Source organism: Mustela nigripes, chromosome 2 (assembly GCF_022355385.1).
Source record: "Mustela nigripes isolate SB6536 chromosome 2, MUSNIG.SB6536, whole genome shotgun sequence".
In the NCBI taxonomy this organism is placed as follows: domain Eukaryota; kingdom Metazoa; phylum Chordata; class Mammalia; order Carnivora; family Mustelidae; genus Mustela; species Mustela nigripes.
Genome location: NC_081558.1, coordinates 215,999,470 through 216,011,876, shown reverse-complemented (window position 1 = coordinate 216,011,876; position 12,407 = coordinate 215,999,470). Strand labels below are relative to the sequence as shown.

The 12,407-nt window shown below is 56.6% G+C and overlaps 1 protein-coding gene and 1 long non-coding RNA gene across 7 annotated transcripts in view; both read right to left on the bottom strand.

Moving 5' to 3' along the window:
• ABCG1 (ATP binding cassette subfamily G member 1) overlaps positions 1–12,407 on the bottom strand; it is a 65,358-nt gene that overhangs the window by 32,615 nt on the left and 20,336 nt on the right. The gene's annotated exons all lie outside the window — the stretch shown is intronic.
• On the bottom strand, positions 5,559–7,395 carry LOC132010350 (uncharacterized). The gene is made up of 2 exons (XR_009402238.1): positions 7,190–7,395; positions 5,559–6,086 (listed from the first exon to the last, which is right to left on the bottom strand). It is a non-coding gene; the product is annotated as an uncharacterized LOC132010350 (long non-coding RNA).

Here is a 12,407-nt window from a genome sequence, read left to right as displayed (position 1 = left end):
CTCCAAGACAAGACCTAGAACCTGTGACCGTGCCTGTCGCATGCGGCTCTCCTCCACTCTCCCGCGGGGCCGAGGGGAGGGTCACGCCAGCACAGCTGGGACACGTCCCTGAACGTCACCATGAACCAGGTCGGCTGCCCTTACTTTTTAAAGCCTCGATTTTTGCCTCAAACTTAGTTTTAGAATGACAACCAAACAGCTTTGATCCGACCTATTATTTATTATATCACATATAGAACCATTCAGAAGGATTGTAGCTACTGTTTATTGCTGGGTGGGGGCAGGTGACTTGGTCGGTTGAGCATCCAACTCGTGGTTTTGGCTCAGGTCGTGATGTCAGGGTCATGGGATCGAGCCCCGTGTCCGGCTCCACATGGAGCGACGAGTCTGCTTGGGATTGTCTCTCTCCCTCTGCCTCTGTATGCCCACCCCCCTCCCAGCTCTTTCTCTCTCTTCCAAGTAAATGAAATCTTAAAACAAAACAAAACAAAGCCAACACTACGTGTCGGGCACGGTGTTTCCTATGGATGAAGTTACCCGATCCAGTGCGATGGGTGGACGATGGTGGCCATGACGATGGCCCTTCACAGAGAGGGACGGGAACGCGCCCAGCTGCCCGGGTTGTAGGTGGTAGAGCGGGGCTTTGACACACACGCCCTTATCCCGGAGCCCACATTCCCAAGCCCAACCCTCCTCCTCTGAGAGTGTGTTGCTAGAAGGCGCCGGACCTACAGTCCTTTTATTGAAAGGAAGAGAGGAGACAGGAAGATTCTCACGAGGCCCCACGGATCATGCAATTCGCCTTGTTACACATTCACTTATGACTCAAAGGAAGGAACATGCTTTTTTTTTTTTTAACAAAAACTACAGCCTAACAGGATTTCACACGTACTGTCAGCAAAGGCAAGAGCAAGGTCTACATGCTGGTGATGCCGCCGCCAGGCTGAGACCACGGCCCATCACCACCCACCCACGCCTGAGAGGCCGCCGGCCCCACCGTAGCTGCCTGTGCGCCAGCAGAGGGCACAACGTCCCTAGTTTGCAGCCATGAAAAGCTAGCCACAAGACTAACATGCCCAGCACCTGATTACATCTCACACCCTTGTCAGATAACCCACATGAACCTCGCGCCTGAGCCAAATTCTGAAGTGTAATGTTGCCGGGAACACGGTTCCTATGGTGGAAATTTCCATCCTGTCACAGCAGCATAGATGCTTCCGTGTCAATAGCGTCGGCGACGCAACCCGCCTCAGCCAGCGAGCAGGACGTTCTGGAAAGACCCCCCAGAAATAACGGAACCTCTGCCTAGCTCACCCACAGAAATGCATGAGCCTTAAATAAGGTATCTGCTTGCCTCTCTGAAATGATGGGGGTCAGTCCTGATAATAACCGTGAGCAGGAAGCCCGGAGGCCTTCGAGAAGGGACAGTACAGAAATTCCCCTGGGCACACTCCCAGTGCTGGTCGACAGTCTTCTCAGGGCGGAGAGCCCAGGGTGTCGGGACGCGAGATAGTGGGTCCTGGGTAAGGGAGGGCACTCTGCTGCGGGGACAGGGGACCTTGCTGCTCTGAGCCACAAGGGAATGGTAAGGAGAGCTTCCCGTGTGGTTTGCTAGGAAGACAGACACGGTGGTATCATTGTTCTTATTTGTGAGTAAGATCCTCGATGAAGCCAAGGGCAAGAGCCCAGCAGCCAGCACGTGGGCCGTCTGTCCTACAGCACTGAAATGCATCCGGCTGTGAGCCTCAGCCACTCCCCGCTCCAACCCCCTACTCCTAAGTGGTCGGCCAGAGGCGGCACATGGGCTCCATTCAGTGAGGGACGATCCAAGTGTCCCATCTTCTCAGGGCCCGGGCCGTCCTGCGACAGGGGTTACTGGCGTAGTCCCCATTAGGAAGCAGAGAAAAAGAAAAACACAAAATGGTATGCTGCGTGCCAGGACGGTGGGGGCAGAAGGGCACGGAGGCACAAGCCGCAGAGGGAAGGATGGGTGCAGGAACGCTTCCCCCCACCTGGGGAGACAAGGTAGGCTCCTGGCACGGGCCACGGGGCAGGGCAAGACCGCGCAAACACAGAGCAGTTGTGCCTGACAACGTCTGAAGAGGGGCTCCCGAGAGAACCGTCTGGAGACAAACAGGAGGGGGAGCCCTTGCGACATACCCAGTTCCAAAATCGAGACGCACAGAACATTCCTGCGAACAGAGACAAGAGGATTGGGACCGTCCTCCTCTCCGAGCCCGGTAAAAATGAGAGGCAGGAAAAGTGGGGCGCTGTGGCCCAGAGCACGTGACACATCGGTTAACGACGTAAGGGAAGCAGGACCAGACCGAGGTTAGGCTAGAAGGCCCACTGCGCACACCACTGAAGACACAGGCACTTTCTGGACAAGCTCTTAGAAACAGGAAACCCTCAAGCTTCCTTTGCATGTCCATTGAGCCCCCCACTTTTCAACCAGACTTTTGTATATGGTATGATCCTGTGTTAGTAACGTGCGCGGTTACTGTTCACGACAATAGGACATCTCAGTTATCAGACATGTGCGCTTCCTTCTCTGCAGAAGTTTTTACCCTCCATACCAGCAAATCCCCCAGGAACGGTAAGAGAATTTACGGTGATGAGACTTACCCACCACCGTCTCTGACTTCCGGTGCATTCTACCCTTAGCCCAGCGAACCTCAGAGACTTGGGAACTCTGGAGGTCCCTTTGTTGGTTTACAGAAATGTCAGCGCTACAGTCACAAAATCAAATAAGCAACCCAGTAAAACCCAAGGCTGTGAGAAAAATCGTTAGTCCCCAGTCTCCTTGCATTGGGTCGGGAGCCCAAAAGGTTGAGCAAAGCATATGAGCCATGGTGTTTAGTGTTTTAGTGTTTCATAACACAGGCAAATGCAGCCCAAAGGAACCAGGGCCAGACGTGTGCGGAGAAAGCCCTGGTCCCGGCGGAGGGTGAAGGACCGCACTCAATTCCACTGGCACTCCCAGGTCCAGTGCAGAAGCTGTATTTACCATCACCTTTGTGGGTTCAGGAAACACGTGTACTAGATGCTCCAGCAAACCCAGGGTCAAGTTCAGCTGTTACTTCTGCTGGCCCGGCTGCCGCCCAGCCTGGAAGTGACTCAGCAGCCCGGGCCCTCCGGATTCCAGCCCGCTTACTGGATCCCCCGCTCCGGATTCCTAAGGGGAATTCCAGGACTCCCGCGGCCGCCCTGCTCATTTTTAAGCACTGACCTGAGGGGAGGGAGGGCGCCAGGTCTGCGGCCAGGTGCTTCCCGCCCTACCTGCCCGGCCCCGCCCTCTCGGCGCCCCACCTGCGGGTGAGCCTGAAACAAAAGGAGACAAGAAGCTTTTACAGGGGTTCAGAAGTCGGTGATCTCAAAGGGAACGACCTCATGGCGCCAGCTTCCACGTTAAAGGGAAGTCTGGAAAATTCGCGCAGCCTGCCCCGGCGGAGGATGAGCGCCCGCCGGGGCGCAGACACGGCCCCTCTCCGTCGGACGCCGGCGGAGCCCCGGGTCGTGCTCAGGCCGACATCAAAATAGCCGTCGTCGCCGGGAGAGTCTCTCCATAAATCAGCTCCGTTTCGGACGCGCTCCGGGGCGCAACCGGGCTCCGGGAAGGGGCGCGCGCGGCCCCCGCGCCAGTGTTCGGCCGGCCCGGGCGGGCCCCGAGTCTGCGCCCCCGGGGTCGGCGCGCCCGGGGTCCCCGCGGCCATGGGGCGCCGGGCCCGGGGAGGCGGAGACCCGGAGACCCGGCGGCCCCGGGGGCGCAGCATCCCCCCTGCGCTCGCGCTCAGCTCCCGCTTAGCAACAGCGCCCCGCGCGCAGCCCAGCGCGCCAGCCGGCGAGGTTACCCGCGAGCATTGACCGATAGTAACCCCCGCGCGGGCGGCGGCCCCGGCGGCGGCCGCCACTGCGCACGCGCGGCGGCGCGCACCTGCCCCGCCCGCATCTGCGCGCGCGCTAGGGCCCTGGCCATGTAGGGCTCTAACTGCGGTGCTCAAGGTGCGGTTCCCCAGGCACGCGAAAATCCTCGGAAATCCTCCCGGCCGCCTCCACCAGACCCGCCGCCAGATCTGCATGTGGGCGCAGGGGCGGCCGGCCGGCCGTCTCGCAGGGACGAGCGCGCCCCTCACCCCCGGGGGCAGCCCCCCTGCGGCGTCGGCCTTGGCACGGCCGCCGAGGAGAGGAATGGGTTTTCCCTCCGCATTTGAAGCCCGCCGAAGAGCCTCCTCTAGGCCGGCGGCCAGAGCCTCACCTTGTCGAGAAGGCGCAGGTGAAAATTGGCCAGAATGAATCCGCTCTTTGTTTGATAACAAGCCAGTCTGGCAGCCCTGGGAAGGAGCGGGCAGGCGAGGGCAGCTGGCCGGACACCCCCATCCCGGAGGGTGAGGGCAGGCAGAGATGCTCAGCCCAGTCCCCAGCCAGGCGGCTGGAGTTCCTACCCAGGCCAGAAAAGGAAACTGTCCCCTCCCCCAGACTAGCCCAGGTAGGAAATGTGGGAACCGCCTGGCCAGGGAGGCAGGGAGACCTTCTGTGGTGCCTCAGCTGTCACCAGGGCCTGGGGCTGGGGTATGTCACAGGCAAGAACGTTTCAAACAGTTAGTTTGATGTGGGCCTACGAGATGACAAAAGAAGGTGAGTTCTCAGTGGAGCTCATTGAGAAACAGGTAGACTTGAGGTTTAAACCTGAATCTGAGGGGCACCTGGGTGGCTCAGTGGGTTAAGCCGCTGCCTTCGGCTCGGGTCATGATCACAAGGTCCTGGGATCGAGCTCTCTGCTCAGCAGGGAGCCTGCTTCTCTCTCTCTCTCTCTGCCTGCCTCTCCATCTACTTGTGATTTCTCTCTGTCACATAAATAAATCAAAAATCAAAAAAAAAAAAAAAAAAACCCTGAATCTGAGATCTGTCTCTCTGGAAACCTCCTTTACTCCTGGGTGAGATGTCCGTGCTGATAGACCCCCAAGACCCTCCCGTGAGCCCTCCAGGAGACAGTGCGCTAAAGCCAGCAGCATGGGCTTAGGGGGCAGTTTTCTTTTTATTAAAAAAAAACAAACACTTCTCCCAAAAAAGTGGGAAGGCAGAAATAACAGCTAAGAAATCCCACAAAACTCCCGCTAAAAAGATTCAGTTTCAAGATAGGCCACTGAGACATGAAGGCAAGGGACTTTTCGTTGCCTTATGACAATAAAAGAAACAGAAAGACGGCCTCACATCCTCCTCGTCTGTGAAGCCCCACTCCTCAGTTTAGGGCCGGAGAGCATGAGCTCTGCTCGCTACCCTGCCCCCAGGGATGCCATGGTGATGCCCAAGCCCCAAGCGAGACTCCAGCCTCCTTCCCTCCAGGGGCCCCATACTTCTGTGTTTTCCTTCTCCGGTGACCCTGGGTCTTGATGCACTTGGTTATTTTTTGTACTTGGTGAGGCATTTTCCTCTTCCTAATTTGTGAGCTTATTTCAAGACCAAGACTGTAAGTATTTTTGCAAAGTTCCAAAAAGCAGAACTGGGGTCAACAGATGAATTCCAAGTCAGTTTCAGTTTCAGCGCAACAGACAGAAGCCTTTTCTTTTTTTTTTTTTTTTTTTTTTTTTTAAAGATTTCATTTATTTATTTTACAGAGAGAGATCACAAGTAGGCAGAGAGGCAGGCAGAGAGAGAGAGAGGAGGAAGCAGGCTCCTGCTGAGCAGAGAGCCCGATGCGGGACTCGATCCCAGGACCCTGAGATCATGACCTGAGCCGAAGGCAGCGGCTTAACCCACTGAGCCACCCAGGCGCCCCAGAAGCCTTTTCTAAGAATTACACTGTGCGAGCAACGACCTGACTACCCGGGCAGATGTCAGTCTCTGGTTGTCGCAAGTGTCCAGACAGAGGCTGGCATCCTGTTGGCGGGGGAGGAGGCGAGAAGAGTTGCTCCACCGGCGGGAGGTCAGACCAAGGGAGCTCAGAGGCCCCGTAGGCCTGCAAGATTCGGACTCTCAGTATAGGCCTCAACTGGGCATAAGAAGAATCTGGAAGTCACTCTGGCCTGTCCTGATGTTGACACGGAATGCCGTTTACCCCACAGAGCTGCAGGTGGCTGACGACACAGCTGCAGAGTGAGAAGGGAAGCCAGTGGCAGGTGGTGGGGGGGGGTCTCAGGGCCTTCCTGCAGGCATGCCAGCCTCCACCCTTGGCTCTGAAAACTCCTCTTGGTGTCTCATCTAGTATGCTGAGCCAAACACTCAGTATCAGATATATTTCATTGGAAGGGAAGCGTCCCCTCAAAGGTTTTGGAAGCTGGTCAGCCTGGATTTGACAGAGAATGCCCCGCCCCCTTTCTCCAAACCCCTGGATGGGGCAGGTCGCATTTACCCAGACCACGTGGTTACCTTTGTTCCTTCAAATAAGCAAATCTGTTGATTCCAGAACTGAACTCAAAAAGAAAGGGTGTATGGTTTCTAAAGGTTTCTTTCTGCCAATTTATAAACAACAGGAATGGTTTCAGGTTCAGCAAAATGTCACCTTGGGTTATTTCTTTGCCTTGACAGATTAGGTTTGGGTTTATAGCTCAAGAATGTGCAGTTCTCAAGATGTGAGCATTTCTGGGGTGTTAAAGGAAGGCAGGAGGGCACCCACCTGGCAGGTGAAAACAAGGGTGGCACTGATACCTTTAAACAAGTGAGACAGTGACACCAGCACCCCACTGAGAAGGGCACAACCCTGCAAAGTCTCCTCGAAGAGACCAGATGGCTCAGGGACAAGCAGACTCTGGGAACATGACAAAAGGTGAGCGTGCCCTAATAGAGAAGCCGCAGATGGGAAAGTGACAGGGTGGCCTGACATGGAAGCCGAGGAGAAAAGGAAACCTCAAGGCCAGTGTTGGCTGGACCACCAAAGCCATATCTGCAGGGGCCATCAGCCTGACGGTGCCACACCTTTCCTTGGGCACCAGATTGCAGGTCCCAGCTAGTGATGGCGTGGCTTCCAGGCCGGCTGCCGGCTGCAGAAGAGGAGCATGGAAACTCTTGGATGTTAACGTTCTCCTTGGAAACTAGCACCCCTCTGATGTTGAACATGGTCGCTATGCACCCCTCTGTTATGATTCTGTGGGAAAGCCAGTCCCTCCTCAATGTGTTTTCAAAGCCCACGAAGCAGAAGATCAAGACTGTTCCAGAAGACCTCATCACCAAAGGGCCTGAGTGGGCGGCTTACCTGCCTGCCTGAGGGAGCCACCAAGGACTGAGGACCAAAGAACTGGCCCCAGAGGAGAAGGGAGGAGCGCTCTCGCGTCTGGTCTCTCCATGGCAACGTAGGGCCACTGGGCTTCCTTTGTAAACGCCCCAGCCTCAAGCAACGAGCCCCTGGAGCAAGGTATAGATAAGTTCATCCCACTGCCCTAGAAGACTAGCTACCGTCTCAAAGACAAAGGCAGACTATTAAAAACAATCTTCTTTTGTACCTACCCCCCCCAAATCCACTTTAGCATGATGGTTCCCAGGGAGCACATGAAACTCATTCATTTGTGCTGGGGGCTATCTGAACCCCCTGGAACCTGAGCAGTCCCCACCCTTCCGAGGGCCCACAGCCGCCGCCGGAGCCCCACAGTCCTCCTCTCCAGGCCTTCCCTCCCTGTCCCTGCCCCTGTGGGTTGCACAGAGCCAGCCAGCCCTGGGTTGGAATCCAGTCTATCCTTAATGGAATTCCTGAAAGGGATTTATTGGTGGCGCATTCCACTCATTTTAGCCTGTCTGTGTGGTGGGCCCTGGGAGGTAGCTTTGGAAATTAAGAGAAAGCAAACTTTAATTCGAGAATGCGTTTTAAAGCTTAGACGCAAAGCAGGATGGATAATTCAATGTGGATCCGCCCAGAAGGTTCTAACTCCTTCCTGGTTATTTAGCGAGGCGGAGGCTGGGAGGTAGGGTTTCAGAGTGAGCCCACATGCTGGTCTGTGCACCACACGGGTGCCAGGCCGAGGCGCAGTGGAGAAAACTCTCTAGCGCCCCAGGTAGAATTCCTTTCCTTCTCGACCTGAATTCTGTCGCCAGGTAATCATGGGAGGCGTAGATAATTTCTAAGAATCATGTCACCTGTTTATGTGAACCCATGCCATGCACACAGCTCACCTCTCTGGTGAGGGGACGGGACAGCTGGAGCCTGTCCCAAGGCCAGGAGATCCTTCCCAGGTCCTTGGGAATGGTGAAGGGGACTGACATCCCCACAGGTCAATTAAAAGGGACATCCACCAGCGTTAACAGTTGAGGTACTGCCCAATGGTTTCATCAGATGGTCACGACAGCCCCAGGCCATGGTGGTCTGATAGTGCGTGGCCTCGGGGCCAGGGGCTTACCAGGTTCCTCATTGGGCCCTGGCCCCAAATTGTACAGACCCGCTTTTCCATCTTCTGTGCTCCTGGGACTCAGGGCCTATCTGTGAACCTCGTGCATCCCACGGGGAGAGAGAGAGGCCAATCAGAATTGGCCCCTGAGCCAAGGGGCCCCACGCACAGCTTTAATTCTCCAGACAAAAACGACCCGGGTTTCCTTGGGGAGCACTGTTCTCCAGTACCCCAAGCACTGTCTTTGTTCCTCGTGATGGGTCACATCCTGCGGACAGCGCCTGTGTGACCCGGCCCTGAATGCCAGCAAGTGCTATTTAAGTGTGAGACGTCCCTGTCACCTCCCGCGGTGACATGTTCCCCTGAGAATTTCATGATGGGGATTCTGTTCTTAATCGGGGGTCCTAAACATTCCCAACATGGTGTCTTCTTTACAGGAACGGAAGCCACTTTCAAAGTAAGTCACCGTGAGGGCGAATGAGGACCTCTGGACCAGACCGTCCCTACGTGTCCCCGACACGGGGGCTTGTGTGTGCCCACATCCACACTCTTCTAGATCATTTGTCCCATCCACTTGTGCTATGTGAGTGCATTCCTTGGGGGCGAGTAATTACCACATCAGAAGCCGGTGAAATTATCCTTGGGGTGTACCGGTTCTCCCGAGAACACTTCCTTTCACAATTATGTTCTCTACTAGGAATCTATTATATGATGTGGTTTTTCCTCCAAAGACATCATTAATCATATGGTGAAAATGTTACGACAATTGAAAATGTAGAGATGTTTGTTCGATGCCATATTCAGTGCTTGGCAATCGTCCCGCTTAAGGGTTTTAAAGAACCAGCGCCTGACATCTTTCCAATGATGCCGCGGATTCCATCTACCTGCTACCTTTCTTGCGAGGATTAGGACACTCTCTTTAAAATGATGGTGTTAGGAGTTTCTAACATTATTCCAATCACATGGCCAAGCTTGGCTACCACGTTCTGTGTCGAGTTGGGTCCCAGCACTGGTTCTGGGAGAAGCCGTGGGAGGAAGAGGCTGCTCTGGAACACACGGAGGGGCCCAGGGTCTCTGTGATGGGAAGAGAGCTGGAGCAGGAGTCGGACCGCGGGTCCGGCCTTGGCTCTGACCTTGCACCATCACTGTGGTTCCCTGGAGCCGGGCCCTCCAGGAATTCACGTCCTGGAAATGCCAGGGCGTCCAGGCCCAGTGTGATCGCTCCGGGGAGCTCGATACGGAAAGCTGAATTTTAAACAAAGCCCCCTCCCCACGGGGCGCCTGGGCCGTGCAGTTGGTGAAGCGTCTGACTCTGGGTTTCTGCTCTGGTCACAATCTCAGGGTCATGAGGTCGAGCTGCACGTGGGGCTCCACGCTCAACACGGAGTCTGCTTAGACTTTCTCCCCCCGTCCTTCCCCCTGCCCCATGCTTGCTCTTTCTCTCTCTGAAGTAAGTAAGCCTTAAAAAAGAAAGTCAGCAAAACAAATGTGCTGAGAGAAGTAAGAGAAAGAGCCCCTGCCCCAAAGGTTGGCCACACGGGGCCTCTCACAGAGGGGATGCCGGACATGCAACGGCCCCCGTGAGACACGGGCCCGCAGAGTGGCTGAGTTTGACTTCTCAGCTTGGCTGAATCACGGCCGGGTGCCGCGGCAATCGCCAACAGGCAGAGGAACAAGAGCAGGAAAGGCAGGATCCCACCCCGAGGGCAAAGGAGCGGGACCCCAGCAAGGAGGGGCTCACCCATGAGAAGGTGGTGAACGGGCTGGGAAAGGCAGATGGGCAGGTCCCCGCCCAGGGACCTCCCCTGGGCAGCCCAGATGACCAGTTCCAAATTTCGTGCCTTCTTTTATGATTTGTCCTGGGGGGCTCTTAGTCGGGGAGATACAGTCCCCACATTCTGAGCCTACTGGGAGCTCTGGGCTTCCCTGGCCGCAGCTCGCAGCCTGATATAGCAGCCACCCTGCCAAGCCGCAGGGCCGAGTGGGCACGAAGTCTGGAGGGGCAGCGCCATCTCCCTGAGGCGAGGCACGGGGCATCCCAGCGGACCTGCTGGGGAGCTCAGGCTCCCAGGCGAGCCCCTGCACCGCTCAGTTTCCTTTCTACTCAGTGAGAAGCATTTCCCACCCTAAATTCATGGGGAGTGGGAAGCCATCTAAATTCCGAATTTCAGGGTCCTGAGAACAGAGGAAATGATGGGGCACCCCGCGGGGGGAAGGGCTGGGGGAGCGAAGCGGAAACAGGTGCGGAAGCGGGGGGCAGGGACTCGGGCCCCGCTGGCTCGGAAGCCAGCAACTGGGACACAGCAGGCCGAGGCTGCCCTTCTTCCCCTCTGGCTCCAACCATCTCTGACTCACCGGCAGGTCCCGTGGGGCCCACTTCCTGCTCCTCCCCTCCGGAGCCCACACAGGTTACTGTAGGGCAAGCTTCTGTCTGGAAGCCACTTGGGCGGAGCCTCCAAGGAGGCGGCTGGGGAGGGGCGGGGGCCCCTCCCTCACGCATAAAGAAGCCGTCACCACTGGCTGACCTGGACAATTAGCAGGACCAGTTCTAACACGGAGAGAGCATGGGATCCACAAGCCCCTGACTTGAATAGAAAATGCTGTTCTCCATTTTGCAAACCGCGAACACTGGCTGTGTCGCACGTCAAACCGAGATTCTTTCCACCGTTTTCTCGCATGGCTCTGCAAGCCACCCTCGCCTCAGGGACACCCATCCGAGCCTCATGGCCATTTCTGCGGCCACAAGTAACAGATGTGCCAAAATCGACCTCGGACCCTCGCAGGCCTGCCATGGTCTCTGTCTAGACCAACCAAGCCAAAGCAATGAGGCCCTCCTAGTGGCTCGGCGAGGTTTTCCCTAAGTTTTCTCGTTCACTGTGGGAAGGAAAAGGTCATAAGGAAGCCTGTGTTGAAACGTCAATGGGCTCACACGGACGGACCAACCCGTGAGCCCGGCACAGGCTTGCTTTCCTTACAACACCGGCGGGCGAGCTCTGAGAATGCAAGTATCCGATGGCAGTGAGCGCTTGGCCATTGATAAGACGAAGGCCACGTTCCTGGTTGTACAAACAGAAATAAAGTCATCTGGCAACCCGGGTGGCGAGCAGGTCCCAGGGGCCAGTCCATCAAGGGTCCAGCACCGGGGTCACAAGGAAGCCCAGTGCGTCGGCGCCAACAATCTCAACAGCTTAGCATCAAGAGAGTAGGAGAACAGAAGGAAGGTAAGCGCGGGAGAAGAAAATGAACACTAAAGAAGCCGTGTGGGGTCATCCCGGAAAACGAGGAACGGCACCTGGGTCACTGTTCTTGTTCCAGAGTCCTCACAGATGTCCCTGTCCTGGGAAACGGCTCCTTAGAACCCACGGGCTGCTGTTCCTGGGGGGACGTGGGACATGCCCTCTCCCAGCCGGCCCCCCACCCGCCTGAAGGAGGGTGCAGGACGGGCGCTCGGAGCAGGGGGACACGCGGAGTCAGGTCCACGGGAAGAAACAGGTCAGGCTGGACAAAGAAACGCCAACTTAGGGAAGCATGAACTCTACACACTTTGGAAACCCAAAGCCATCGCAGGAGCACACACGGGGCCTAAGGAAACTCCAAATAGCGGCCTCGGTCGCCGCCCCCACCCCCAGGCGAACACGCAGCAAACCGCGGCGAACCCCAGAGCCTCCCGGTCCTCTGTCTTCCTTTCCGCAGCTCAGTGGACAATGGTCTATTCATGTCCCCTCGTCACCACTCATAATGCAGACGATCGGGTGCCAGAGAGGCCGCGCTAGGTCACCGGCTACTTTGTGCCCCTCCAAACTTGGGAGGGGGCCCCTGTCTTCCTTTCCCTCCAAAACAGTCAGAAACCATCCCCTCTCGAGAGACCAACATCAAGGGCACCCAGCGAAGAGGGCCGGGCCACCGGGGCAGCCAGCACGCGCGGATGCTGACCGGGAGTCTTTGTCGTCGAACCAGGACGGAAGAGCCGGCGGGAATCGGGAGTCCTCTCACCCAGCCTCTTCGCGTTAGAGGCCGGGACGCGGCGGCCACAGAGCCATTAAAGAAACTGGCCGCATCAGCCTCGGTGGGAGTGGGAAGGCTCCCACCTCCCGA